Here is a 6363-nt window from a genome sequence, read left to right on the forward strand (position 1 = left end):
TTTTTTTTCTTATTTTAAAAGTAGTCAAATGTATCCCTGTATTGGCGCTTTTTGGAAAGCTTTTCAGAAATGACGTATTTACGCCCGGATGCTGATACGCGTATCCGAATCGGTGCAATCTGGATCAAAGGATACAAATAAATTCAGAAAATAGGCACATCTTTGGGGGAGTAGATTTAACATGTGGAACAGCCAACCAGAACAATAGGACACAAATTGCATTTAGTGACTACTTTGCAGATTAAAACATGCAAAAAAGACATGACAACTTTAATTAAGGATAATAAGAGAAAAGTTGGTGCTGTTGATAGCCTCCTGAACTCCGTTGAATAAGAGAAAACAGTACAGTGCCAGATTGTTTTTCCCAAGGGTTCCATTACTTTACATAACAGAGCAGCAGTTCAAATACAAACCAGATCAAAAGACAATTCAAAAGTTAAACTAAATAAGGAAGTACAGTGCCAGGTAGCAGAAACAAGATGCAGATCAACATATTGTGGACTAAATTTCTAACTAAGGAGTTGGGATGATTCTGCATGTACTAACCAGTTAGCTATATGTACATAACGTAATATACAAAATCGAGATCTTCATGCTTTCACTGGAAACTCGGAACTCTACCTGGACGCTAGCGAAATGTACAAAACGAAGAAGAGCCCTGCACTGCACGGCAGATTGAAGTGAGTAGCATATTCAGGTGAAACGGCAGCAACTGCGACCAACCAAACAAAAAAAAAGAACAATCGCACAAGACTTATTATGAGGTTAGGAAAAGCAAGAAAATGGTGGGTACACTACAAACAATGAAGTGTTCTGTTACCTTGGATTAATAGTCTGTCTGATGGCTGGAATGGCTCATTTCAACTAGCGGCACTGTCTCACTAGCTCCTCGCTGTTGCCAAATTAGAAATCGAAGACTGGCAGTGATTTGAGGGAAGGACAGCCGCAGATAGCGAAATTTTTCAGAGAACCTTGGGCAGCATAAGAATTTATAAAACATAAAAACAACCAATTTTCCAAACAAAACTGACCATATGGCACTGCTTTGATGTAGATGGGAAATTTAGTAAACTAGAAGACACAGTAAATCCTTTTAAAGATCCTGCTGACAGCAGATCTTGTTGCAAATCAAGATGGGGAACTTAGGAAGCAACCTATATACTGTAACACCTGAAGAAGGCATAGCAAGGCTGGACAAGATCAAACTCAAACTCAAAACTGGCAATTGAAACAATCTAATCTGAAATGGTTTGCACGAAGCGGTCAAACAACACACACCAATGTAAACCAGCAGGCAGGCACAGAGACAATCAAACATCAGAGACAACTGGAGAATAGCATACTTAAGATGATTATAATATGCTAATAGTAGATACATGCCATTGCCATTGGTTCATGGGCACCTCTTATAACTTGATAATACTAACATAGATGTCCTCCGGATCGATCAACTACTAGTGTTAGTGTAGATAGATAGCATTGGTAAAACCTCCTTCATCCCAATCAGTCAAATGAAATTACAAGATCAACAATCTCACACCAGAACAAGCCCATCAACAACATGGGAACCCTCCCCTCCCAGCTTGCGGAACATGTCGGCATAAATCCTGAGCTTCTCGTCCGAGTCGTCGTCGGACTCCTCCTCCACCTCCTCCGGGTTGCGGCGCATGTAGGCGTATTCCTCAGTGGAATAGTCCGTGTACGTCAACCATGGATTGTCAGCCTTGATCTTCTCGGATTCGGCGTTGTAGTCTGCGATCAGCCTGGCCATGAACTCATCGTGGTCCAAGCCCGCTTCTTCGTCCGAGTCGCAGTCATCGTCCGAGTCCTCCACCTCCTCCTCCGCCTTGGCCTGGACGGTGAAGGCCGCCTCCGCCTCTGTCTTGGCCTGACGGTGAAGGCCGCCTCCTCCACCTCACGGTCCTCCTCCGCCTCGTACTCCGCCTTGGCCTTGACGGTGAACGCCTCCGCCTCCTCCTGGGTCGCGGTGAAGGGTGAACCCTCGTAGGATCTCAAGAAAACGATTAAGGGCATATACAATAGTTGATAAGATAGTCTTATCTTAAGTCTTGCATGTAATTTAGAGATGACAAAAGAGTATGTCTATAATGGGTTATATCTTATCCTTATCTTCAATAACTAACAATTCCTTAAAACATGGTGAGACAAATTGTGTTAAGAGATCATTTCTTGTTTTATCTTAAATAAAAGAAGACAAGCCTTTTCTTATGAATTTTCTCTCCTCCATCTTATTATTTATTCTACGTGGCACTCCTAAGATAGCACTATTGTATATGCCCTAAACGAACATGGGAAGGAGGCGGCTGCGGCCGCTGGCGTATATATATGTCCAAGACAGCCGCGTCTCCGGACCGGACTCTGCCAGACTCGTTCATTGGGCTGGGCTGGGCCCTCGTGATCACATCTTTCTTTCCGCTAGCTAGCTTGCTTGTGTTGCTCAAAAAAAAAACTAGCTTGTTTGTTGGGAAAGAATAAAAATCTAGTTTTGCCGGCGGTTCTTTTTTTGCTGGTTGATTTTTTCGCTTGATTTTGTTATTTCAAAAAGTTTCTATTGAAATAATTGCAGGAAAAATATTTAAGAATATTACAACTAATAATTTAATCACAATTCCCAAAAATTATGTCGCGACCTCCGATGTACAGTTCCAGTGCCACGGCCTGCTCCAAGGTGGCAGGGTCCTTCGCCGCTGCTCATGACGAAGTGGACCAGGTAGAGGATTGAGGCCGTGCCCAGTCGGGGGAGCAGAGGCACGAGAAGGAGGTTGTGGCCCTCGTTCATTGTGGCCCTGCCGGCCATGGAGGAGGAGGTTGTGCGGCGACGTGAAGGAAGGGGAGGAAGAGAATGTGAGATGGTAAGGGGAGGGTGCTAGCACGGGAGGACGTGGGGACCGCGGCTAAGGTTTTACCATGGTGTCGTTGCTTTTTATATGCCAAAATGTAATGAATTTGCTCTGGTTTAGATGAAAGACATCTAGTTTTATGTAAAAAAAATAACCAAGTATGAATGAAAATAGTTTGATTTGTTTAAATATGCATCAATTTTTAATTTCAATGAAATCCCGTTCGAAATGTCTCCGAACATTTGCGGCTACGATTTGATCGTCGGCTTTCATATCTGTGTCCGCGAACTGGTCTCCCGGTCTACGGACGGATACAGTGTCCAGTTTGAAGGTCAGCACTGAAGATGCCCTAAGGTCCTAAGCATTGAAGATGGCCTGGGCGTGCATGTCGAGTCGAATAGCCATCGGAGGCGTTGCCTCTCCGCATGGTCTTCTGATCCCGGCACCGGAAAAACAAGGCAATATCGTGGCTGGCAACCAAGCGAACCCCAGACAAGCAGCATGCTACAAATCCATCACCACTAGCTACCAGGACATCAGATTCTCACATATCGGCAGTGTACAATGCTACAAGATGGTCGTAGATCTAACCCTACCACATACTCACAAATCTAGCTAGAATGAGTACTAAGAAGGGGGTGATTGAACTCACATACGCTATAGGTGCAACTCGAAGGAGACGCGGAACAGGTCGAAGAAGAGGGGGACACGAGTCGCCGCTGCTGTCTACCGCCGACCGGAGAAGATGCGTCGTTTACCTGCTCGGCGGTGCCGAAACGCGTTGGAGGAAAATCTCAAAATGGGTGGGGGTATGGTGGCGAGAGTTTGGGCAGTGAGGTGAAGGGTAGTATATAGGGCAACCGAAACGGCGGGAGGTAACCCCAATTCCTCCCACTGACTTTTCGAAGATGCGTGCGAGCTTGCATCATCTTCGCGGTCGCATGAGCTCGGCGCCGTGTTCCCCTCCTCTACTTCGCCCGGACCTGAGTCGCTAGAAACTACCGCTTCAGCGGCTTCTAGCGGGCATGGTTATGAGATGCTTTAAACTTCATGTGATGCAGACAAAATAGTGAACCCGGGCAATCAAGCAACCTTTTTTTTTTTGCATGGGCTTGATTGGGCTGTATGTAGGCAACTAAACACGTCCCAACAGGCACACATGAAGTGCTCAGTGCAGTGTGCACAAAAGCTGGAGGCGGCTCTAGAAGAAACAATATGATATGCTTAGCGCCAGCGGGGACTCCAGCCCGCGGTGCACCACGACACGCATCAGCGAACGGAGCGACAACAGCTAACGAACGACAGAGCGTGTGAGGGAGTAGAGACCGCATCAGGTTGGGTGATTTTGTGGCAGCATCAGACGAAGGAGGCAAACAGAAGTGCGTCTGTGCATGCAAAGTACTCACTACTACTCCAGTATACATGTTTTGAGAGGCCAACGGAGTACTTCAGTCCAACTAAAGGTCATGTAGGATAGATAGAAATACACATGCCGGATGATCTGTAGCTGCTGCTGCTGCAAATCTGCGACGGCATATTCCTCGGAGCAGCTACAGGCTGCTATACATGTACTCCTACTATGTATGTATGTGGCAGTTAATGAGGCGCCGGTGGTAGAATATCATATCCGTGCATCTGCTGTGATTTGGTGGGGTGTGGTCAAACCAAAAGCGCTTGCCCAACGTTGTCTCTCGTGTCGAAAACGAAACGCAAAAGCCTCTCTGAAAAGCTGGCATGCAGGTGCAGCAGCTACAGCCAGGACCCATCTAAAGCTTGGCTTCTTTGCCGTTCCCTTTCTACTAGGTAGGAAGTGCGCCTTGCCGCACCCAGCAGCGATGCTGCCGGGTACGATCATATCCAATCCGGTAATATAGTGATAGAAGCATTGCAAATATAAAAAATAACCAATAATATTGATTAAGTACAGTGTCATACACCAAATCATTATCTATGAATAAGATATGAAATTTAAGACGGGTTTTAGACATGGATAACATATTGGATAAAATATATTAACAAATAGGATGAACAGTTCATATATAAGCATCCTCAGAAAAAGAATTCTGGTTTATGACGTTGGAAGTCACATTAAAATTTATCTGAAAATGAGCAGATGTGCCAAGTCAAAGAAGAACAGTAAAAAGGATACATTGAGCTTATACAAGCATACGAAGGCAGGCTATGTAGACATAATCGACATCATCGATATAATAGTTCATAGATTCAGATATAGACCAGATATGTTCTCCTTATAGAGACCACAGTAAATACATAGTACGTGACTTAATTGTCTCATCTTGATCTATTTTCATACTGTATGGTAGGCAAAAGATACTACTCGGCGTACATAATCGTCGTCGTGCCTTCATGTTGCCTTTGACTTAATCAAATGCCTGCAAAGAAGCAACAAGGACAACGGCAGTGGCGGCGGCGATTTTAAGCAGTCACCGGCGCAGACAGGGAGGCCTCTACCAGCGTTGTGGCCGGCGGTGTTTCCCTTTTGGGCTGCCTCGATGCCATGGTCCTCACTGGTCACTGCAGAGTAGTGGCATAAGCGACGGCCTATACAACCCTTCCAGCGATAGCGGCGGGCGAACCGGCAGGAGACATAGCGGCAACCAACAAACCAAGACGATGTGAGGGGCGGCCAGAGAGAAACAGCATGGTGGCGACCTGCAAGTATATGATTTCTCGTTAGTAAATATCATATCGCATTCTCTTTAGCATGTACTTATAAGAACGGAAGTGACATTGAATGTAGTAGGTAATGATCATTGTCTTAAAGCGAAAATGACTGTAGAGATGTAATTCTTCTAAAAAATAATAGCTATAGATACATAATTGTCCATGTCGCACCCATCTCTACATGACAAAAGAAATAGCAATACTAACATTGTGCAATCTGGGATATTAATGCAGAACATCATTCACAAAAAGGGAGTTGAGCAACAGGAAAAGGGGAGGGGCACAGTTTCAAGTCAGACCTTTAATTTTCAGAGTTGATAGGCTTGAGATATAGTTTTGGAGAACCTGAGGATTGTAGACCACCTAATCTTCAATCAGGTATCATTGTTATCATTGACAGACGCATAATAATTGTTCTGCCATAATGCTGCGACGGAAAATAAAGATATTCTTAAAAAGAATGCTCCAAGGTTTAGAATATGGCATCAAATCTCATGACTTGTAAACTTCAAAATTATATAGCAAATGAGTACAAGAAGAAAGATAAATCAACATCTGAAAGCAACCGTAGTAACATATCCTTGTGAAACGACTACTGTTTCCACACTTCTTTTTAGCCTACACATATGATTCAGGATGGCAACTTATTCTGCTAGTGCAAGCTCCATAGCGCAGTTTAGTTAGATATTTGGGCTGCATGATGATTAGACAATGCCAAAAGGAGCTTGAATTTTAACGCTAGTATTATACTGCATAGATAACATATCTTCAGTTTGCCATGATTATCACAGAACATCATGAAAGGTGAGTTTACATG

The 6363-nt window shown here is 44.3% G+C and overlaps 1 pseudogene; it reads right to left on the bottom strand.

Annotated features, from left to right (window-relative positions):
* Positions 1 to 1534: 1534 nt before the first annotated feature.
* On the bottom strand, positions 1535 to 2034 carry LOC147987278 (uncharacterized; annotated as a pseudogene).
* Positions 2035 to 6363: the final 4329 nt, after the last annotated feature.

Source organism: Triticum urartu, chromosome 2A, assembly GCF_056163025.1.
Source record: "Triticum urartu cultivar PI428250 chromosome 2A, HENAU_Tu73, whole genome shotgun sequence".
NCBI lineage: Eukaryota > Viridiplantae > Streptophyta > Magnoliopsida > Poales > Poaceae > Triticum > Triticum urartu.